We start from the raw sequence: 25,729 nt of genomic DNA, 5'->3' as shown, positions 1-25,729 counted from the left end.
GCTTTTACTCATCCTCTTCTGATCTCACACGCTCAAGCCTTTTTCCTCCCAATTCTCTTTATCTCAAGTTCTAAATGAATTTACTCAAAACCGTATCAAGTAAGTTTTACTTGTTGTGTGTCGGCTATAAATGGGTTAGTTTGAATGGAAAGTAAATAATAATGAAAAGGGTGGCTTAGAAATAGAAAGAAAAGAATAAAAGGGGTTACTTACACAAATCACTTCACAACCCTTCTATCACCACAATCAATTTAAAAGGCTAACTTGAATGGGTTGGTGATGAGACTTGTTGTTGAGTGCTTCAACTTTTCTTTCTTTATTTTCTTTTCTTTTTCTCTTCTTTTTGAGTGCTTGAATATTTATTCTTTTGAGTGCATCAATTTCTTTGCTGATTTTTCTTGATTTCTTTCATTTGCACTTCTTTTTATATTTTTGTTTTTGTTATTGTTGCACGTTGCTTCTTCCACCAAAGCTTTGATTACCACTTGATGTATGGTAATTCTACTTTTTCGATTGATTGTGGATCTATGAAGGAAGTAAAACGACCAGCATAAGTGAATGGCTCAAATAGATGGTTTGGTGTTAGATGTAAAGGTTAAATGGTAGGCTATTTTATGTTAAGATAAATGGTAGCAGAAGTATGTTGTTTGGCTATGGTATGGTTGATAAAACAATGAAAGGTTGTGAGGATAGTATCTTAGAAATAACCAAGGAAGAACCAATGCTATAGAGAGAAAAGACCCAGCCTTTTAAATATTTTCTAAGGGGTGGTGTAACAAGGACTTGGACCCACTATCTATATAGAGATAGGAACCACATGTATCAAATGGAAGGGGTTGACTCCACAAGTAATAAATTACTTGATAAGTCGATAAAAGTCACAAGGACTTAAGCAAAGAGAAATATCACACTTTGATTGATGAAAAATGTCTGATTATAAATGAAATAAGAAAGCATATTTATAGTTTTTGAAGGGACTTGGCCGAATAGGTACATGTTGGTTCGGTCATCCCTTGTGCCTTCCTAAAATGACATAATTTAATTGATAAATAACATGAATAAATAGGTGATGGTTCGGTTGAAGTGTAGGAACATGTCTCATGGCCCAATAGCTCTTGAACCGCTTTAAGTTGGAGCCAAATTGGAGAGAAGGGAGTGCTTGGCCGAATGGTGTTACATCCTTTTATCCTGGTGCCTAAATGGAGACCACATGCAAGACACATGGTTGCTGGTCATATGACACGCACATAGGAGTTCTAGGAAACCTTGTGGTGTAACCTTGTGCATAGAATGAAGGCTGGTAATGTCCATCATCTTGGGCGTGCATGGGTTGAAGGTGGTCAAAAACTAGGCGTGACTTAGCGATATTCAAGCTAGTAGTGAGCTAGCAATGTAAATAAAGGTTGATGTGTTACAAGTATGTTGTCCATGACTTCTTAAGCTCCCTAGCATCTCCTTTAGCTATGTTCAGCTGAACTTGGCATCACTTTTAGCAACTTGACTTCAATTGGTTCATCCAGCTAGGTTCAGCTACATGCTAGCTCCCTCAACTGAGTTGAGCTTTCTATAAGTCTCCATGAGAAAAATATCCTTTGTGAGCTAATTGGGAGCTGCATATTGATGCCAAATGGTCCACCAGGCTACCATAATGTGTGTCATGCTCCAATGTACTTACATGTTCAAGGAAACAAGGTAATTCAATGGCATTGAGCTTGTACGAGCTAAATACCTTGCTGCTGCACATGATCATGGTATTGTGAGCTATGATTTCATGTTATGAGCTAAATATATCATCATATAATATGTGTGATCTAGGATATATAAGGTCTAAGTTCTAAAATGAATGCATATGAGCTAATCAAATGAATGATAAGTATGCTCCCATTTTATAAATGTGATGAATCATACTTATTATGAATGTAAGACTATTCTAACATGCTTAACATATTTAAATAACAATGTACATCTATTGTGAAGATGTGTTCATGCTAAGTTATTTATTAACTACATAACTAGTAACCTTAACATGAGATGTATCATAATAGCATATATGATTAAACTAGTATAAAGAAAATACAGCATAGAAAACTTCAAGAGTACTCCCTTTGTTTGTGAAAACGTGCTTGCATCAGGAGTTCATTAGAGCCTTCAAATATATCATTCAAGTTTCATCGGCAAATTCGGTCTAGAATCTTGTCAAATTTCTTGAAAATTCTACAGGACAAATTTTGTAGTGAAAATTTCCAGATTGAAACTTCATATATTGGAGATCACGCAAACAATCATAATTTTTGGAGATCAAGAACACCTTCCAACAAAGCGATCACGAAAAATAGATTGTTTGAGGACTCACCGTTCAACGAAGTCTACTGGGTAAAAATGAAGGTATTTGGTTATGAAATTTTACAGATGGTTTCTAGACATATTGAAAGACATTCAAGAATATTTCCAAAATTGTTGGACACCGGTAACCCCCTCAAAAACGTTGTTCAAGTTGATCCAACGTTTTCTAGGTTTCTGGTTTGGTTCTTTTTTTTCCCTTTGACTCTTAGTGCTTTAGGTTCTTTTGTTTTTCCTTTTTATTGTTCTTTACATTATATAACACATTATCTCTCTTGTGTTAGTAGGACTAAAGAGTTTGCATACTTCTTCCTTCTTTGCATTCTCATTCTCTTCGAGTCTAACCTTTGTTTGGCCTCTTAGATGTTTTGTTTCTTATCTCCTTTGCTAGTAATCAAACTCCGATATGAACTATGGAGGACTACTTGGTAAAATGATTTTCAAAGAGTACAAAATTGGCTTACTTACCTCTCGTTGTGTTACTTTCTTGGAGTGACTTGTGAGGTTTCTTGCTTTGCTGAATTTGTTTACTTTTATTTTTTATTTTACTTTAAAATTTTCTTTTAAGTGTTATGATTTCAAGATGGGTGACAATAACAACAACACACTTACGGCTATCTTAGCCGCACTTGCCCGACTCACGACTCAAGTTGAAAGATTTGATAAAACCATGAGAGAACGACAATAACCATAACTGGATCTACCAAATCAGAATCCAAGACCAAACAATGTTGAACTTTTGGTACCCATGTAAGAACAACCACGTTTCCAAGCACCTGAACTCTTTGCAAAACCAAAGTTCATGATCCTGTCTTTCAAATGAGACAACGATCCGGACAAGTACATCGATTGGAAAGGAAAAGTTGATCTCATGATCTCATACCATGACTGCACCCAAGCTAAACAAGTTCACCTCATCACCATGCAATTCGAAGGATATGATCAAACTTGGTGGAGGCAAACAAGGAAAAAGATCGAGAACTTCTAAATTCAAGCAATCACTTCTTGGACTGACCTCAAACAAACCATGAGGAAGTGATTTCTACCGACACAATATACGTGAGATGTTAAACTATGACTAAACCAACTTCGACAAGGTAGAAGTTCAGTTGAAGACTACTACAAGGATATGCAGCCCTTACTCAATAGGGTTAACATAACCGAAAAAGGAGAGGTCACCGTGTCAAGATTCGTCGTCGGCTTAAACTCAAATATCACTGATCTTCTAGACCTCCATGGGTGCAAAAATTTGAAGATATACTAAATAAAGCAATGACAATTGAAGTAAAAATCCAAAGGAGATTCCGATTTAGAGAACATTACCAAGGTACTTCATCCTCTTACCAAGGTAATCCTTCAAATCCTTCATCATCTTCTACTCCATCTTCTCTAAAAAAAGCCAAGAGATGACAAACCTGACAAGGAGAAAGAATGAGAAACAAAGAATAAAACACTTCCAGCCCCTAAAGATCAAATGATAACATGTGAGCAGGTAAGGAAAGCAAAAAAAGAAAAACTGAGAAAAAGGCAAAAGTAAAATTGGTCACTAGTTACAAAAGCCAAAAGAATAATGACCCATGGGAGGTGAGTGAACTTAAATGTGAGAAGAAAAGAGTGACTCAAAATTATATGTGAGCACAAAAGAATGGAGAGATAACCTTCTTTACAAGCAAGCTTGCATCCTTGTTCACTTTAGGGAATTAATTGTTTCGATTTCTAACATGAACAATGATATGCCTAGTGTGTTTTCATCTTTTTTACAGGATTTTTGAGAAGTGTAAGGTGATCTACCTAACGAATTACCACTGAAATGAGGGAAACAACACCAAACCAATCTAATTCAACATTCCATCATACCTCGTTAAATATACAGTCTTGAAGAAACCAAATAGTTAGATTTGTTATAAAAATGCTACATCCATGAAAGCCTTAGTCTTGATTCCATCTTAATGATGAAACATGACTTAAATAACTCCACATGCTTTATAGTTCGTGCACAGGGAATCAATGTAAATAATGAGAAAGTAAAACCAACATGAAACTATCCCACACCATCTTTAATCGCCAAGAGTTTTCGAATAGTTCTAGGTGACCCTCATGACGGGTTACCACCTGAAAACCTAATCAATATGCCATATCAATAAAGAGCCACGATTTACAAGATTCCAAAAGTAATTATTTTATTACTCATTTTAATGATATTGTAACTTACTTCTTCTCCTTTTTACAATGTAAGACTCTTGAAGTTGTCATTCAAACCAAACACAACTCCTTTAAGTGTGTAGCAGACCGAGGTAAGCAAAACATAGTAGACGATGCTTTACCACGAAGATATACTCTTAAGCATACTACTATTATGAGAATTGAACATATCAAAGATGCAAATCACAATAACTAAGATATTTATGATATTTCTATCCATACTTTTAAAAGTGCTTTTAATGAGCTTTATCTTGTTTATGATTTTTCTTATCAACTAAATAGGTTCTACATTCTACAAATCTCCTCCCGAGAATTCCTAATTCATGAACCACACATAGGAGACTTAGGGGATTACTTTAACAAACCAATTGACATGGTTTTTAAACACTCATTCTTGCCACACACGAATAAAACCCTGGAGAAATTATCTGAAGCAATCATACAAAAAGCTAACAGTGGTCAACGCCATGTTGAATTTCAATATAAACATTAGATTACAAGACTTGTATGCAAAATAGGATTCTAAGAGTACAAGAAATCAATTCCTACAAAGAAGAAACCTCAACTAAAACGCATAAAGACACATCACATTGATCTTGGTAAATGTTTCACAAGTTTTTCTTTCAACACATCTAATTCTTTTTCTTTTGGATTTTCTGATTCGAGGACTAATCCTTTTGAGGAGTGGGGGAATGATACATGCACCAGTCCATAATACAAGCTTCTTTGGACAAATGTTTATACTCGAACCTATTTGAAGAACAAAGTCTCGAAGATTCAAATCATATATATTCGGTAAGCATAACGTGAATGAATCATTAAACTATTCTAATGTTGCTCCCTTTAATGTTTCAGATTTGAGGTCAAATTTATTTCAAAAAAGTTAGGATGATACATGCATCACAAGCCTCACATCAAAGGAAGAAGTAATAACTCTTCGAAATGATCTACTAGTCCAAGCTTTGGAAAAGAAGTTCAAAACAACAACAAACTTACGAAGACTTTTTGAATGGGATACTAATCTTAATTGGTCAACATGACTTCTGGAGATACAACCTTATGTCTCCTATATTTCCAACAGTTCTTGAATTGCATCAATCTGATATCGGAAACTCAAGATATGTTCATTTTAGTGAAGACAACGCATGCAGAAATTCCTATATGACATTAATACGTGATTTTGTAAATACTACGAATTTTCAATTTTTTATAATGATTATTTTTAATATTATTTAATATAGGATGGTGCATTATCTTTTACGATTAGATTTATTATTTTATTAGGAATTAAGGATGAGTTAAAACATTATTTTTAGTTATTATTATTTTATTAGGTATTAGAGTTGAGACATGTTTGGTTTATTATTATTTTATTCATTAGTTATTTACAACCTTTAGAACTCAGCCCATATATAAAGGAGGGCTCATTCAACTTTGTAAACAAGATTTATTTGATTAATAATACAACGAGAGTTTGTTTTTACAAGTGCTGATTGCCTTGTGCCTTTGAAACTTCTTTTCCTTGAGTTAAGTCAAGTTCTTGTGAGGGAGATTAATCTTCACACTCCAATTTTCCTTTTAAACATGATTATGATGGTTGGTTAGAGCTATATTATTGTGTTTTCCTTTTCATTGTGACTAGGAGGGCTCGATAAGACCATTATCCATCTATTTTCAAAAATCCATCCTAACCATTATCATATTTACCGTTCACCTTCATAAAGGAGATCTTTTGATTTCTTTGTTATCATACTTTACTTTCAATTTATTTATCTGTGTGATGTGATCATTCCGACCACCAAGTTAAAACAGAACATGCTCACCACTTTGAAGTTCTTACAAGATGATTCTAAGGGAGTTCTTCCATATTTTATTACTTATTTATACTTTATATGTGTTATAAGCATGCTTTGACATTCTAAAGCATACTTTATATGTGTTATAAACATGCTCAACACATTATATGTGTTATAAGTATGCTTTGACACATCTTTAATTAGCTTGTTTCATGCATATGTTACACATTCCTTAATTATGTTATCACATTAATTGCATATTATATTAGCCATGGAATCATGTGTTAAATTAGAATTTTATTTATTACTTATTCATTAACTTGGGTATTGTAACTTATATACATTTTGTATTTAGTGCGAGGTACATTCAAGGTAATTCAATTAACAGTGCACGTCATTCAGATTGATCTCCACTTTGGATCATGTTAAAAGCATCTTTGGTTGATGAAGTCTTCTTAACATTTATTCCCCTATCTCTTATCTTTCCAACTCAATTTGAATCGTATCAATCCATTATTTGGATCTCACGATATGCCCAGATTACTGAAGATATTGCAGGCTGAAGATTTACACGGGATTTACAACCAAATGAAGAGCCATGTTAACACCTGATGCATTTCCACCTTCATGAATCCATTTATGGCGTGTACATTCATACAAGTAGGCTAAAAGACTTGCTCACATTTAAGGGATATGGATGCATTATTTTTTAGCTCATTCACCAAATCCAAGTGCATGAAGGGAGACTATGAAGAAGGCCGAATCTGCAATGATACATTCCTCTAAATTCATGCAAGGAAATGAACCAACATGTTCAAACCAATAGAGGATGATTTCGGCTATGAAGATGCATTCACTTAAATGAATGAACCTTCATTTATTTAATTAGTCAATAAAATTGCATAGGGGTCATACATTGTATCTACTTAAGGATGTACATTCATCCATGGATGTTCACTCATTAAATGTTTTATATTCACACCATGCACTCTTAGGCCTATAAATAGATTTTCATTCATTTGTAAAAGAAACCAATTCATTTTGTTTAATCAAATATTTGTGAGAATTTCTCTCTTTAGTTCTTAAGTGAACTTTATCGACTTATCAAGCTTATGCTTGTGGCATCACCCCTATCTATGCCACCATGATACTTCTGGTTCCTATCTCTTTATAGATATTGGGTCAAATTCCTTGTTTATCACCCCTTCAAGAAGTAATATAAAGTATGGGTCTTTGTTCCTTAACATTGGTCCTCCTTTGAGTATTCTTTGAGATGTTATCTTTCATATTCATCTCCACCACCTTCATTCTACTTCCATTACAATACTTCATCATTTCCTGTAAACATATCACCAACATATATATATATCACTGTCATATTTATCTTTCCATTTCATAACTTCCATTTATCCATTTTATTTTGAACTTTCTTGTTTGTGCAATATCCTTGTTGCTTTCTTAGATTCAAAACAATCAAAGGTATAACCTTGACTTCACCATCTATCCAAGTGAGCCTAAGTTGAACTATATCACTTTTTTTATCTTGTTCTAATCTTATTTCTTACCTTGTTTCCATCACTTAAAGAAACTCTAAAAGAACCTAGTTACTACCACCACCTTCCCCTATTCATCCCCCTTTGTTCTTCATTGAGTCTAGAGCTTTCTAGGTTTAATTCTTCAATAAGAGCAACATTCATTAACCTGCCACCGCTTCCCTATTAGAGGTGAGCTATAACATTATGAACATTATGGCAGCTATTTGTAGAAAGGTACCGCTTGAGTTAGCAACTAATCGAGAAAAGGTACGATTTCACAAAAATTGACTTAGGACATATTTGGAGTGTCCTAAGTGGTGATGATGATAGTGAAGCTCCCTAGCTGAATTGAAGTCATCTTGTAGCTTAAATCTTCAGCTAAATCCAACTATAAGCTCATGGGTCTCCGGATAACCTTTCACCAAATGTTCCTTATGCTCTCCTAAACGTCCCCATGTAAGTTTCCTTACTGATGCTTTCACCATTTAGCTCCAAGATAGCTCCCAAGTCGTGGACGAATGTACCTACACTTAAAACATAAAGAATAAGTTAAGTACATGAACTATATTAACATGTATAAGATAAAAATGTTGACTATAGTATATAATAATAACTTATGCCTCACATAGTAATGAATAAGTTACTATCATTATAGCTATATATGTAGTAGATATATATGAATATAACTATGTTATACCAAACGAAATAAACATCATTGTATACAAAGATATAAAGTTTCTTCCCTTGAAATATTGGACATGCAAAGTTAAACATGATGCTGAATTGGATCACATGAACATATTTCACACAAGATGTCATGTCATGGACAAGGTTTATACCATGATCATTAATGGAGGGAGTTGCACAAATATAACCAACACTATTATGGTGAATAAACTAGGCTTATGAACCATACGGCATCCAACTCCATACAAACTCCAATGGCTCAATGAAGGAGGTGAGTTAAATGTTACAAAACATATCCTATTTCCATTTTCAATTGGTATGTACAAGGAAGAGGTACTTTGTGATGTAGTCCCTATGCATGCTAGTCATATTCTACTTGGGAGGCCATGATAGTATGACAAAAGGGCTATTCATGGTTATTATCACAAGCAATATTACATTAAGCATGATGGACACAAGATCAATTTGGTGCCTATGACACCTAAAGAAGTCCAACAAGATCAGATTTATATGAGAATGAGTGTAGAGGTCTTACGAAAGGATAAACCACCATTGAAAGTTAAAGATGGACAATACATGAAATCAAAATTTTTTTATAAAGAAATGTTATGGTTCGTTGCTAGAGATTGAAAGGATTCCAACGTATAATGGTGATGGTTGGGGTTCAAAGACATAATTTTTCACTAAATGTCACTATTTATGTCTTCAAAAGGTATGTACCCCTTCATTTCAAATATCGTGCCATTTCAATTTTCAAGAGAAGCCAAATGAAAGGTCACTTCCAACAAGGATATATTTTGAAGAATATCATTATGATATAGACTAGTCTACACTATTCAAGGGAAGTGAATATATAGCCTTATTGTTGTCCAGATCTAGGAATGACAAGAAGTAATGACTTGAATTTTAAGTATGGCTGCAACAAAGATGATAAATAGATAGTATTAATAATGGTATAAGAAATGGATATGTAAAATAAGTAATGGACTAATATAAGAAAGAGTTGGCTAAGAAATTATAGAAGATGATGTTAGTGGATTTTAATGAAAGATGGTTGATGATGTTATGGAATATGGTAATGATAATGTATCTCAAACACACCAAAGAAGAAGCTATGCTAGAGAATACAACCCCGATCTTCACAAACATACTTAAAGGATGGCAATGGTGTCTTTAATCCACTAGATATAAGATCTAGGAATTATAAGAATCAAGGTGAAGCGATGACGCCACAAGTATAAAAATATACTTGCTTAATCGATCAAGTTCTCAAAGAACTTTGAAGAGAGATTAACTCACAATAAGTTGTTTTTATAATATGTATGAGATGAGTACAAATGAAAGTAATCCTCTCAATTTATAGGAAATGAGAGGGCTTGGCCGAACATGCACCTTATGTTTCGGCTAAGTATATTACATGAATGAAAGTACATACTGCTTAAGTGAAAGGAGAAGTCCCTTGGTATGGTGATGGTTCGACTATAATGAAGATACATCTCCCTTGGCCAAATGATTATATACTTCTTCGTCTTGGTGTCAAAGTTATCTCCCTTGGCCGAATGATGTTGTGCTGGTTCATATTGGTTCCAAAGTTATCTCCCTTGATGAAAGGGCATCTTCATGAACAACAACATTCATGAAAGGTCACAATTGTTGGAAGGTAACCTTTTATCATGTTTGAGCTAGTTTTTAAGTGAATGAGCTGGAGGTTAGCTGGCCATAGGTGTGTTGCAACATGATGAATGTTATGACAGTTCCTTTTAGAAACACACTTCTTGGAATGACAACTATTCAGGAAAAGGTACGATCTCACAAAAATTGACTTAGGACATATTTGAAGTGTCCTGAGTGGTGATGACGATGGTGCAGCTCTCCAGTTGAATTGAATTCATATTGTAGCTCAAATCATCATCTTAATCCATCTTTGAGCTTACTGGTCTCCGAACAACTTTTCACGATATGTTCCTTATGCTCTACTAAGCTTCCCCATATGAGTTTCATTGATGTTGCTTTCACCATTTAGCTCAAAATAGCTCCAATAGTTGTGGCCAAATATACCTACATTCAAAACATAAAAACTAAGTTAAGTATAGGACTTAATATAAAATAATAAGGATGTATATATTATAAGGATGTGTACTACAGGTTATAATGATAACTTATGCATCACATAGTAATGAGTAATTTATTATCATTATAGCTATAGATGTAATATATATATGAATATAACTAAGTTATAACAAACAAAGTATGAAACATTATGTAAAAAAATAGAAAGTTTCTCCCCTTGAAATGTTGGCAAAGCAAAGTTAAACATGATACTGAACTGGATCACATCATCTTCCCCTTCTTTTAAGCGATTTGTCCTCAAATCAAAAGGTTTTCTTTTCCTAATATCCTTCCATCCAATAGATTTAACATGTACCTTTATGAAAAGGTTCATGTCCCTTGAATAAATGCTTTGAATGTCCATGTTCTGAAAAGAAAAAAAACTTCCATAAGTAAGAATATGGTTAAACATAATTAAAAACAAGATGTACTCCCTGTTAGATAGATGATCAAAGATCATGTCTGTTGAAGAAAAATTTATTTGAATGATTATGTCCCTACCATTCCAAAAGTATGTTCTTTGGCCCTCCAATAGGTGTATTCATTGAATCATGAATGGGTATAACTTTTAGAATAGAAAAGTTCTTTGAATCTTCATTAGTCACGTCCTTTGAATTTTCAAATGGATTCCTTTGCCCTTCATTAGACGTATCTCTTGGTTCTTCAAAGGTTACGTCTCTTATTCTTCCAATTTGACAAGTTGTGTATCTTGTAACATCCTGCAAATCAAAGAAAATTTTTGCATTTTCAAATATAGAAAAATCTGCTTCGATCTTGCATCTTGACAATAAGCAATTTTGTATCAATCACTTAGATGCATAAGCACTTGTTTTCGGATTAGTTTCCTCCATGTTGGATGACGAGTTTCCTTTCCTCATGGCCTCAACACTTTGTTTCATTTTAATTTGATCAATTTGAACTTGTCTCGGCGTCAAAGGGGTAAGAACAATCTTCTTTCCTCCATGTTTGAATGAGTATTGATTGGTAAAACAATCTGGATAGTCCTTTTATCATATTAGCATAGTCTCCCAAGAAGTAGATGGCTAGATTGCATAGGAACAACATAACACATTACCTCGTCCTTGTATTTCCCAATTGAAAAAGGAACCATCACTTGTTTGTTGACTTTGAGTTATCCTCGTTCGTTGAGCCATTGTAGCTTATATGGGCTTGGATGCTTCATGGTTTTTAACCCCAGCTTCTCCACCATGATTGAACTTGATACATTGGTACAACTTCCACCATCTATGATTATGAAAATACCTTGTCATTCACATGGCATCGTGTATGAAAGATATTTTCTCGGTCCGCATTGTCCTCCGTTACTTGTGTACTCAGACTTCGTTTAACAACTAGAATCTCTCCTTTAACGGGAGCCTCAATTTCTACCTCTTCATTGACATCTGTTGGTGCTTATTCTTCTTCTTTAGTCTCAGATTCAATATCTCCATTTCCAAGTAAAAGTATGGTGTTTCGGTTGGGACATTGAGTAGAGACATGCCCCCTCCCAAGAAATTTAAAGCACCAAATGTCTCTTGATCATTCAGGGGTTTTCTTTCCTCAGTTCTCCTTGTAATACCACAAAAATTTAGACAATTACCAAAATGAAAATTTTGAAAGTTTGATGGTCAAAGTAGAAAATTGGAAAAAAGTTTAGGGAATTAAGTGATAATTTTATAAAAAGAATTTTTATTCCATAAATATATGGTTTACTCTTCATAGTGGAGTTTTATAGAAATCATATTTTTTGGAATTGGATTTTTAGTAAAGAAAAATTAGAAAGGGTTAAAGTCTGATAAGGAATCAGTAATTCCGATTGAAATGGAATTTTACAAAAATTTGAAGGATGTTATAAAATGGTTGAAAATTATTATTTTAATATTTTGTATCACATAAATTTGGTTTGGAAATGTGCACATTTTCAGGTTTAATCGAAATAGTGGAATTTAGTGACTAAAATGCAAGTTTTGAAAAATTCAGGGCATTTTCATAGGTCAAAGTCAAATTAATTTATATTTGACTTTGTAATATGATAATGATCATATGGCTTGGTTTTATGGTGAATATGGAGATTCATTAATGGAAAAAATGGAAATTCCTATTGGATTGAATAAAAAAAAAGCCATCATAATATATATTGCCATGTGGTAGATTTATTTATCATTTAATATCAGTCATGGAAGAGCAATTAAAGCTTCTTCTTCCTGCAAGGGCCGACACCTTCATGCAAGAAAGGTAAACATTTTTAGTTTGAAATTTGGAAGCTATTTCTTGAGAATTAGACTTGGTGTGGTTAGGAAAAATGTTATACGTTCAAATCTCTACATTTTGACATGAATATTACTAGGGTTTCATGTTCAAGTTCATCTTGATTTGATGAAGGAGATTTTGATTCTTGTGTTTTAGGGGGTATGAAGAGTTAAGTGATTTTAAAGAATTGGTTGTAAGATTTGATGAAGAACCTAAGGATGATATTAAAGAAAACAGTTTGGATTTTGAATCTAGCATTATGTTCTAAAATTCAGTAGATATTATATAAAAATAAATTGAAGGCTATTTTTATATATTATGTTCATATATCGATCTAGTGTCTTTTAAAATAAACGGGGATCAATTTCAAGTTCTATACTAAAAGATATGAATTTTTAACCAATGGAAGGTCAGAAAAATTGGACATAAGATTCTACAAAATAGATTCTGTTGGTCAACTTTGAAAATTCACCATAAATTGTACATATTGAATTAGAAGGAGTAATTTATATGGATAGATTTGTATTCTAGTATAGTTTTCAATGGAAGAAACGGAATTAAATTCCAGTGTGTATATCAATACAAAATACTAATTCTTTAAAGGCAGTGCAAGTTGTCGGAATATGAAAATTTTAGAAAGTTTGGTGATTGTAATACAAATTTCGAATTGTTGGGAGTGTTTATTGTAATTATGCCTTGGTATGGGTACTTGATTTATAATACTTTCAATACTGGAATTTAAGTGATAAAATGGTGAAGGACTATTTTGAGTAAATTGGAAAAGTGGGTTCTAATGTTAAAAGGAATTAATAAGTACTGAATTATTTGGTGGAAATGAGTTTGAAGTATGTCATGGAATTATTTTGGGGTTTGTTTATGTTAGTACAATACTAACATATATATCATTATGAATTTGTGATTTATACAGATTATGATTGATTTGTGATTGAAGCAAATCCAGAGGGTTTATTGTGGAACAAAAGCGAGGCTCATATTTTGGGAAAAATATAAAGTGTCAAGGTGAGTGCAATACATGCACAAAATTATACATGGATGTTTTATACATCATCAGGAAGACTTGCGCTAAGTCGACCTTGTTTATATCAACATGATATTATGCCATATTTTTATAAATTGACATGACACTGATATGTCACAATATAAAATAATAATGCATTGATTATGGAAAATGTGATATTTTACCATGAATGTTATTTCGGGTATGAATTGTTCAATGTTAAATTATGATAATATACTTTGCCATGGATTGATCGAATAAAATATACTATATGCCCAAGTATGTCATATAGGGATAGGGTATAGTTGGCATAATATAGAGTATAGCAGCTGCATGTTTATATTAGCACTATAGTGTGTAAGGACACTAAGTGCAGGTTATTGTCTGGATTAGCACTATAGCGTAAGCTTAGTATAGGTGGTGGCACGACCTTATGTGTATTATCCGGATTAGCACTATGGCGTAAGCTTAGTGCAGGTTTAGCACTACGGTGCATGTATTTTACTCGTATACCCAGGGTCTTCAGGGTGTTATATTGGGCTATTGTCTACAGTTTATGGACTATGGTATATGCTTATGGAATAATGGAAAGTATATTGATGAAATAAGCTTACGAGCCTATGGAATTTAAATGGTAAGTATTTTGGTAAAATAAGCTTACGAGCTTATGGAATTTAAATGGTAAGTATTTTGGTAAAATAAGCTTATGAGGTTATGGGATAAATGGTAAGAGATTTTATATTATTTTGATTATGTTAAAATATTGGATATGTTAGTAAAATGATTTTATGGAAATTTGATTTTTTGACATTGAAAATCATACATGAATTGTATTGAACGTTTTATTGTTTTAATTGCCTCACTAAGTATATACTTAGCGTGTGATGATTTTCACGCGTAGGTAAAAAGCCAGTAATGGAATAAAGAGTTTAAAACGTCATCAAAGATCGAGAAGTATATTTCAATATCAGTAAGACATCCTAAGTTGTAATGTTACTTTTATTAGTGGCATATAATTATAAATGTTTTAATTTATTTGTTAAACAAATTTGGAAACAAAATGGTAATTTTATGAGTTTTGTATAATGCTGAAATTACTATAGCAGTACTGTAGCGCATCGATACAATGTTCACTGTTCACATGTAATGTTCATCACTGTTCACATTACTGTTCATCACTATTCATATAAAAAATCTTTTGAATTAAATTTTCTATAACAAAATATAAATTACATGATATGATATTTTTATAATATTAATTAACATTTTAAGAAAATAAATTTAAATCGTTTTAGAAAAGGAAATGCTTTTCGAATTACAGTTGACATCCGTAATTTGTATAGGTATAATTATACGGGTTATGGGTGTTACATTTATTAGCATCAAAGCTACAGGTTTAGCCGATTCTAGGACTAAACCGAGGTTGTTTTGAGTTAAAAAGTGTATACATGACACTAGGATGTCAAAAGTTACTGATAGTTGTATATATACTATGATGATGCTTATTGAGAGTAAAGTTACTCTTTAAATAATGTATGATGATTCTTACTATGTTCAGATGTTGGAATGAAATATAAAGGTTAGAAAGTTGCGAATGTTGAAAAGAAAGTTGATATTGAAATCGACAAAAAGGGACCGACATGAATTATGTAAAACACCTTAGAAGGGTGGATGTTGTAAAGGATTTTTCTCCAGTTTGTGGAAGAAATGCCCAGTTTTTAATGAAGATTCTGGATTAGAATAATCGATTAAAATGTTTGAATGGTTTACACGAAAAGTTGAATCGGATGAGGATCCAGGGAAGATTTATGAATCTAGTGATGATTTTGAGGTTCTCCAGGTAAGCTTAAATTAGTGAGAAATATTTAAGCTAAACATTAAATTGTTTATATCATTGATGATTTGAGTAAGAGAAATTGAATAAACAGTAAATATGATTTCCGCTAAAAAGTTTACAGAAAGTTGAGTTATTTTTTAATCAAATGATTATGTGTTGGATTGAGAATAGATATCAAGTCCATAAAATTGGATAGAGTTACCTTATGAAGGTAAATATGTGAAAATGGATTGTCTATCCATTTCATGCTGCAATGAATTATAGTTTATATTGAGATTGATTCTCAAGAACTTGAAAAGTGTCAAGTTCGTAATGATAAGAAAAATGAGTAAGTTTGTTTACTGGTGTGATTTTAGCATTAACTACTATGCAGTTATTGCTACAAAAATTTATCAAGTTTTCTTATTTAATGATGGGAACATTGAAACTTTCATTTGAGATTGAAAATGTATTAATTGCTCGAAAATATTATATTTGGCTCTGGAAAAGTTATACAGATTTCCTTAAGATAAAATAAGGAATTTCAAAGTATTAATATTCAATTCTACTTGGTATCTAGTGATATTATAATGGAAGACCTATGGTTCATAATACAAGTGTTAGGCAGACAAATAGTAAATGTCCAATAATGATTCAAGAGGTTATGTTACTGTTGAATCTTATGGGATTATCATTAATTTTTTAAGATTATTTTGATCATAAGTTGGTTGTCTCTGCATTAAGGTTGGGTTAATGGTCGCAATAAGCGATTAATTTGAAAAAAACGTGGAGAAAAAAATTTAATTGATTGATGAAAAAATGAAATCATCACTAAAGTGATATCAACAATGGTTATGATTGAGATGATGTAAAAAGGAAACATAGCTTTTGTAGCTAAGGTGAGAGATACTTAAGTATCTGAAATAAGATCATATGATATTTCCATAACTTGGGAATTTCTATATGTCTTTTTAGATTTAATATTTGGATTACCTCCAGATTGAGAGGTAGAATTTAATATTGATGGTTATCAAGACATTAATCTTGTATCTATGAGTTAATATTGAATGCTTGCAATTGAGTTAAGGGAATAAAGAACCAATTTCAATAATTGATAGATTGAGGATGCATTAGATCGAATATTTTACCTTGGGGTGAACAAGTGTTGTTTATAAAAAAAATGAATATATGCGATTATGCATAGATTATCGATAGTTAAACAAAGTAACTATCAAGAACAATTATCATCTTTTTAGGATTGATGACTAGTGGATCAGCTTAAAAGGAGCAGCAATGTTTTAAAAAAAATTGAAATTGATATTCGAATGGGACATCAACAGTTATAATTTAAAGAGGAAGATGTTTGAAAGATAATTTTCAGGAAACGATATAGATACTACGAGTTTTTAGTAATGTCATATGGTTTGAAAAATGATTTAACAATATTTATGGATTTTGATGAATCGAGTATTTCAACCTTACTTAAATCAGTTTGAGGTGGTCTATATTGATGACATTCGGGTACACTCGAATACAAAGATAGAGCATGATGCTTATATTCGTATTGTATTCGAAATACTTAAGGATAAAAAGGTATATGTTAAACTGTCAAAGAGTGAGTTTTGGCTATCAGAAGTTGATTTTCTTAGTCATGTTGTTTCGGCATATGGCATAAGAGCTAAAAATATATATATTATAAGAAGAAAAAAAAGCAGAAGAAAAAAAAATTAGAAAAAGAAAACATATAATAAAAAAATGAAAATGAGAAAGAAAAGAAAAAGAGAACAAATGAGATGAAAAAAAAATATTTCACTTGTGGAAAAAAATGCGAGACTAAAGACTTTGAAGTCAACTTTGATGGAAATTATTGATGAAGAAATTGTATTCCTCATAACGATGAGTTGAAGAAAGATATTCTTTCTAAGGCACATTATAGTCTACTGACTATGCATATAAGTGTGAACAAAATGTATAAGGATGTAAAGAGTTATTTTGGTGGCATGTATGAAAAGAAACATTACTGAGTTTGTTGTTACATGTTTGACATGTCAACAAGTAAAAGCCAAGAATCAAGTGCTTTCAGAATTATTACAACTGATTTCTATTCCAGAGTGGAAGTGGTAAAGAGTCACTATGAATTTTGGTTAATGGACTACCTTTGACATCAAATAAAAAGGATTTCATTTGAGTATTAGTTACTGGTTAATTAGATCGGCACATTTCATTTCGATGTGAATGGACTATGCATTGGATAAATATACGGAGTTGTATATGAAGGAGATAGTTCGATTACAAGAAGTATCAGTATCCATTATATCTGACAGGGATCCAAAGTTTACTTTAAGAATTTGGAAATATTTTCATAAAGTGTTGGGTATTTGATTTAATTTCAATATGATTTTTCATCCATAGACGGATGATAAGTCAGAAAGCACTATTCATATATTGGAAGATATGGTGAGTGCATGTTTGATTGATTCTAAGGAATCATTCGAAAAGAAAAGTATTTGTTTTTAGTAGAATTTTCCTACAATAACAATTATTAATTGAGTATCAAGATAACTCCGTATAAAGTTGTATATGGGAGAAAATAACAAACACCATTGAATGGGTTCAAGTTAAAAGATCGGAATCTTGTTATCCCATATTTATTGAAAGAGGTTGAAGATAAAGTAAAAATAATTCAAGATAATCTCAAAATGATATTTGATCGGCAAAAGTCTTATGTAGACTTGAAGTGAAAAGAAATTGAAATTCATGAAAGTGATAAAGTTTTTCTTAAAGTATTTCCTTGGAGAAATATTTCGCGCTCAAAACGCAAAGGAAAATTAAGTCCAAGATTCATTGGACTTTATGAAATATTAAAGAGAGTTGGACCGGTGGCGTATCAGTTAGCATTACCTCCAGAATTGGATAAGGTTCATAATGTGTTTCATGTGTCGATGCTTAGAAAGTATCTATCAGAGCTTTCATATGTCATTCCATCAGAGGAAAATAAGATCTGACTATATTTGATTTATGAAGAAGAACCAGTTCGTATATTAGCTCGAGAAATCAAAGAATTGCATAACAAGATGATTTCTCTAGTCAAAGTGATTAAGCAAAATCATAATGTCAAGGACGTTACTTGGGAAAGAGAGAATGATATGAAAATGTGTAGATATTTTCATAATAGGTTGAAGAATTGAATTGAACAATTTCAAAATCTAATGATTTGCATGATCTTCAAGAAATTCCCAAAGTAAAGAAGAAAAATCAGAATTCAAGAAGTTGGCAAGACCAAAAGGGAGTTATGAGTTTTCAAGGGAAAAATAGGAGTTAGTGTTTTCATAGAAAGTTTTAAAATTCGAGGATGAATTTTCTTATGGAGGGGAGAATTGTAATACCCCAAAAATTAGATAATGACCAAAATGAAAATTTTGAAAGTTTGATGGTCAAAGTAAAAAATTTGGAAAAGTTTAGGGAATTAAGTGATAATTTCCTAAAAATATCAAGAAGTATATTTCAATATCAGTAAGACATCCTAAGTTGTAATGTTAGTTTTATTAGTGGCATGTAGTTATAAATGTTTTAATTTATTTTGTTGAACAAATTTGGAAACAAAATGGTAATTTTATGAGTTTTGTATAATGCTAAAATTACTGTAGCAGTTACTGTATCGCATCGATGTAATGTTATTGTTCACGGGTAATGTTCATCACTGTTCATGTAATGTTCATCAATATTCATATAAAAAATCTTTTGAATTAAATTTGCTATAACAAAATATAAATTACATGATATGATATTTTTATAATATCAATTACCATTTTAAGAAAATAAATTTTAAATCGATTTAGAAAAGGAAATGGTTTTCGAATTACGGTTGACATCCGTAATCTGTATAGGTATAATTATACGGGTTACGGGTGTTAAACTCATTGTTTAATTGTTGAGCCTTTGAAGATTCAGTCTGCACTTTGCTAGGAGATGTAGTAGATTTCTTTAAATTGTTTGGACTCCATTTTGAAGGTGAAGGCATGATATTGCGAGATGTAGATATTCTCCGTAGTTTCCTTTATATCTTTGTCACCGTTGCACTATTTCATCTATCTCAATGTAATGGTATAACTACAAGGTGTTGGCAATATCTAGATTTTGTCCGACAAGAAATATAACCATGATTGCTTCACGATCCTCCTCAATATTGACTCGAATAATTGCCACTTCCATATCCTTTTAGTAATATTCAATATTTGTAGTTTCTGAAACAAGTTTCGGTGATAATGAACAGGGATGAAATTTTTACGCATGATATATTTCATTTCAGGCCATGTTGAGATTGGTATTTCTCTGTTCCTCTTTATGGTAAGAGTAAGTTGATCCTACCATATCAAAGCATAATCTATTAACTCCATGGCCGCCAATCTTACTTTATATTGTTTAGAATAGTTGTGGCATCTAAAACATTTTCCACATTGCTTTCCAATTCAAGATAGGCTTCGGGATTAGTTTTCCGTTGGAATTGAGGAATCTTGATCTTTATGTTACTCATGTTATCATCAACATTGGCACGCCTAGGTCCTTGTAACATTATTGGTTCTACTCCATCATAAATTTCTAGGACATCATCTTCTAGGAGAGGTTGTTGTCTCCGAGGGGTATCATTGTTTGAAGCTTGTGGTGGATCTCGACGTTGATCTATCTTGTCATGAAGCGCATCAAACTCTTCACGAAACATTTTCATCATTTCGCCAATCAATGTTTGCATTTGCAAGTTTGGTTGACCTGCATTTTCTCTAGAAGGACTTCGAGACATGGTTAGTAAGAAAATAAAATAAAATAAACCTTACCAACACACTCACAAAGCCTCATAACCATCACTCCAAATAAAAGATAAAATCCTCCACTCAACACTCGTGTTTACACTCGGGAATATAATTTGGCTTTTACCGATTCCCCTTATGATCTCACTCACTCAGTAAGCCTTTTTCTACTATGTCTCTCTTGTTAGGTTCTTTTAAGAACTAACTCAAGATTAAACAAGTTATTTCTCTCTTGTGTGTGTTGGTTGCAATATCGGTTAGGGTAAAAAGGAAAAGAAAAATGGAAATGATAGAAGAAATGATTTAAGGAAATGAAAATAATAAAAGGTTTAAGAACAAGAAAATGAAAGAAAAGAAAAGGAATAGGTGACTTACAACTCAAGAGCAACACTTATTGCACCCTTTCACAAGACACAATAAGGTTATCTTCCTGAGTGTAGATATGTCTCCTTGGTTGACTTGAAATGGTAATGCACATTTCCTTGGCTTTGACTTTTCTTTTTGTTGGAAATTTATTTCCTTCCTTTTTGATCTTTGTTTTTGTTTTTGCACTCCTTTGTTTGATGTAGGAGTTTTGATTTCCTTTTTAAACTTTTTTTTCTTTTGTTTTTGTTGTTGCACGCTAAATAAACCTTTGTTGTCAATCTAACTATGCTCTGAATACCGCTTGATATAGATTAATCTACACTCTTCAAGGGAAGTGAATATATAGCCCTATTGTTATCCCGATCTACGAATGACAAGAAATAATGCCTTGCATTATTGGTATGGCTGCAACAAAGATGATAAATAGTTGGGTGCTGAATTATAGATGTTGATGTTGGTGGCCTTCAATGGAAGATGGTTGACGATGTTATGGAAGATGGTGATGGTAGTGTATCTCAAACACACCAAAGAAGAAGCTATACTAGAAAGAAATACCCTAGTCTTCGTAAACTTGCTTGAAGGATGGTAATGGTGTCTTTAACCCACTAGATATAAGATATAGGAATTATAAGAATCAAGGTTAAGGGATGACGCCTCAAGTATAGAAATATACATGTTTAATCGATAAAGTTCTCAAAGAACTTTTAAGAGAGATTAACTCATAAGAAGATGTTTTTATAATATGAATGAGATGAGTATAAATGAAAGAAATCTTTTCGATTTGTTGGAAATGAGAGGGCTTGGCCGAATAGGACCTTATGTTTCGACTATGTACATAACTTAAATGAAAGTACTTAATGCTTTAAGTTAAAGGATGAGTCCCTTGGCATGGTGATGGTTCGGCTATCTCTTCAAAGGAATCATGTTTGTTCGGCTAGAATGAATATACATCTCCCTTGGTCGAATGATTTTATGCTTGTTCATCTTGGTGCCAAAGTTATCTCCCTTGGTCGAATGATGTTGTGTTGGTTCATCTTGGCACTAAAGTCTTCATGTGCTAGGCATGTGTGTGGTGGCTGAATAGGTATGGTGTTTGCCTCATATATCTTTACAATTTAAGCCTCATTTTGATGAGAACTATTCACCAACGTGCACCTTGATGAAAATACATCTTCATGGACAACAACATTCATGAATGGTCACAATTGTTGGAAGGTAACCTTTCACGTTTGAGCTAGTTCTTAGGTGAATGAGTTGGAGGTGATTTGGCCATAGGTGAGTTGTAACATGATGAATGTTATGACAGTTCCTTGTGGAAACACACCTCTTGGAATGGAAACTATTCACGAAAAGGTACGATTTCACAAAAATTAAGTTAGGACATATTTGAAATATCCGGAGTGGTGATGATGATGATGCATGTCCCCAGCTGAATTGAAGTCATCATGTAGCTCAAATATTCAGCTCAATCCAATTATGAGCTCATTGGTCTCCGGACAACTTTTCACTATATGTTCCTTATGCTCTCCTAATTGTCCCCATATGAGTTTCCTTGATGTTGGTATCACCATTTAGCTAGCTCCCATAGTTGTTGCCGAATGTACCTACATTCAAAATATAAAAACTAAGTTAAGTATAGGACTTAGTACAAAATAATAAGGATGTGCATATTATAAGGATGTGTACTACAAGTTATAATGACAACTTATGCCTCACATAGTAATGAATAAGTTATTATCATTATAGCTATAGATGTAATATATATATATATATATATATATATATATATAGCAATGTTATAACAAACAAAATATGAATCATTATGTAGAAAAATAGAAAGTTTCTCCCCTTGAAAGGTTGGAATTGAAAAGTTAAACATGATGCTGAATTGGATCACATCACATTTCGAAAAGGTACCTATTAATATCTTATACTCCAGAGAAATGCCTATTAGGAAATCTTATGAAAAGGGAAAAGGTACCTATGGGAAGTAAACATTTATCTAAAGGATGCAATCCTTTGCCGAAAGAACACATTGCTAATCATTTTGAAGGACACACTGATAGACCATTCAAGTATACCAAAGGCTTCGATTTGAGGGCAAATCACCCTAAAGAAAGGGGTGATGCAAGCACGTTCTTACCATATGCAAGCATTGATTACATAGACTTTAAGGGAGTACTTTTAAACCTCTTAATATTTTACTTTCTTTTTATCATTATGATCATATATGAACTAATAATACATATCATGCTAAGGTTGTTAGTTATGTGATTTATTATGTAATGTAACTTAACATATCCAAATCTTTATATTACTTATTGTATAATGTTATTTCAAACATGTTATTATTTCAAATTAGTATTGAATTCATTTACTTATGTTTCGATTTATTCATGAAATGGCAGCATGCTTTATCATTAATTTCTTAGCTCATTATCGTTCAAATCAGCTCCTTAGTCATATACATTAGCTCACATATTGTATATCATATACTTCTTAGCTCATAAAATGCATTCATAGCTCATAAGTCCATAAACATGCATAACAGCAAGGTATTTGATTCATTCCAGCTCATTTCCTTTGATTTACCTTATTTTCTTTGCACATACAGGTGCATGGAAGTAAGGTACACATTAGGGCAACTTAAGGGAGTATTTAGCACTCTATAGTAGCACACAATTAGCTTAAAAGCTTCATTGTAGCTCACATAAGATAACGGAAAGCTCAATTCAGCTGGAGGATCTAAAGGCTAGATAAACTAAGCTAGGTGGACTATTAGAAGCTAAGTTGCTGAAAGTGAATAAGTGGGTAGCTAGAGAGTTCCTAAGGAACCTAGGAGGTATTGGCTAGAAAGCTCATTCACCACCAGCCCTTGCATTGATAGCTAGCTACATAAGCAAGCTTAGAGAATAACTCATACACGTCCAAAGAGATGCACATGAATAGCCTTTTCCATGCACAAGGCTCCCTAGAACTCCCATGTGCGTGCCATTTAACCAGCAACCATGTGCCTTGCATGTGGTCTCCTTTAGGAGCCAAGATTTTCATTTACATCACCATTATACTAATAATTCCTTCCTCTACAATTTAGCGCCAAGATGAATAACAAAAGGAACCATTCGACCAAGGGTTGTTTCATTTTAATTAGGACGGAACCATCATCTCCTTTAGCATTTAAATTATGTCATTTTAAATAGACACAAGAGTTGGGCGAAATACCTTGTATCCATTCGGCCATGCCCCTTCAAAGCCTATAATTAGGTTGACATATCTCAATTGTAAGATACACTTTCATATAATTAAATCAAGTGAGATTATTCTTTTTTTCTCAAGTCCTTGGTGACTTTTATCGACTTATCTAGTATCTCTTTACTTGTGGCATTAATCCGTTTCCTTGATACTTATGGTTCCTATCTCTTTATAGATAGAGGGTCCAAGTCATTTAATACCACCCCTTAGAGAGATTTGTAAGGCTGTTGGGTCTTTGCTCAATATAGCATTGGTTCTTCCTTGGTCTTTCTAAGATACTACCTTTACTATCCTTTTGTTTCATAAGCCTAACCATAGCCAAACACTATAACCATATTCTGCATCTATGATTCATTATAAATAGCCCTCTATTTTACCCTTACATCAACTTCCATGCCCTTTCTTTGAGTCATTCACTTATTGCAAGTTATTTTGCTTCCTTCCTAGATCCACAATCAATTAAGGTACGAGTACCTTACATCAAGCTGTATACAGAGCTTTGGTGGAAGAAGTGCAAGTAAAGAAAGTAAAAAAGCGACAAAGAAAATTGCAAGAACTCAAGAAGAAAAACAAAAGAAAAAGAAAAGAAAATTACAAAGAAAAGTTTAAAGCATAAACGACAAGTCTCATCACCAAACAAGTAAAGTAAGCATTTAAAATTGATTGTGGTGATAGAAAAGTTGTAAAGTGACCCTGATATAAGTAACATTTTCTTCTTTTCTTTCTTATTTCTAAGCCACCCTATTAAATTATATTCTCTTTTCCATACCTAATAACCATTTGCAACTGACGCACAACAATTAAGAATTAATTGATAAAGTTTTGAGTAAAGTATACCTAGAAATCCAGACAAAGAGACTGAGAGAAAAAAGGGTTGAGTTTGGGAGACTAGAAGATGATTAGTAAAAGCCTTGAAGTCCTAGAATGCAAACACAAGCGGTTTGAGTGTCATTCAAGTGTTCTTGGAGTGTACCCGTGAGGCTTTGTGAGAGCATTATTTGGTAAGTTCTTTTACACATTTCCCTTTACTTTATTTTCAGTAATCATGTCTTAGAGTCCAGGATAATCACCTGTAAGAGAAACCCTAAATTTGCAAACTCAAGCAATTATGCATGAGATGGTAAGATTGCTAAAACTTAAACTAGAGCCCTTACATGATATAATTGATCAAGTTGAAGCATCTTTGGGCAACAGAAGGACAACACACCCTAGAATTAAAGAAGAACATTAAGAGGAAGAATAGGTTGAGGTAGATCAAGTCTCCCAAGGATCTAGAAGAAATTTTCATTGAAAAAAAGGGTGAAGGTATCAAAATGATAACTTCAACAACATCAAGGTAACAATTCCTCCTTTCAAGGATGAACTGATCCAGAAACCTATTTTGAATAGGAAATCAAAATCAAACATATCTTTGAATACTAAAACTATACAGAGCAAAAAGAAAGTACAGCTTGCTGCTATGGAATTTTTGGACTATGCTCTCGTTTGGTGGGCTAATTTGTAAGTTCACAAAGAAGAAATTGTGAATGCCTAATAAAAACTTAGGAATAAAT

Source organism: Hibiscus syriacus, unplaced genomic scaffold (genome assembly GCF_006381635.1).
Source record: "Hibiscus syriacus cultivar Baekdansim isolate YM2019G1 unplaced genomic scaffold, ASM638163v2 tig00117034_pilon, whole genome shotgun sequence".
Taxonomy (NCBI): domain Eukaryota; kingdom Viridiplantae; phylum Streptophyta; class Magnoliopsida; order Malvales; family Malvaceae; genus Hibiscus; species Hibiscus syriacus.
Note: the sequence above shows the minus strand (reverse complement) of the source record.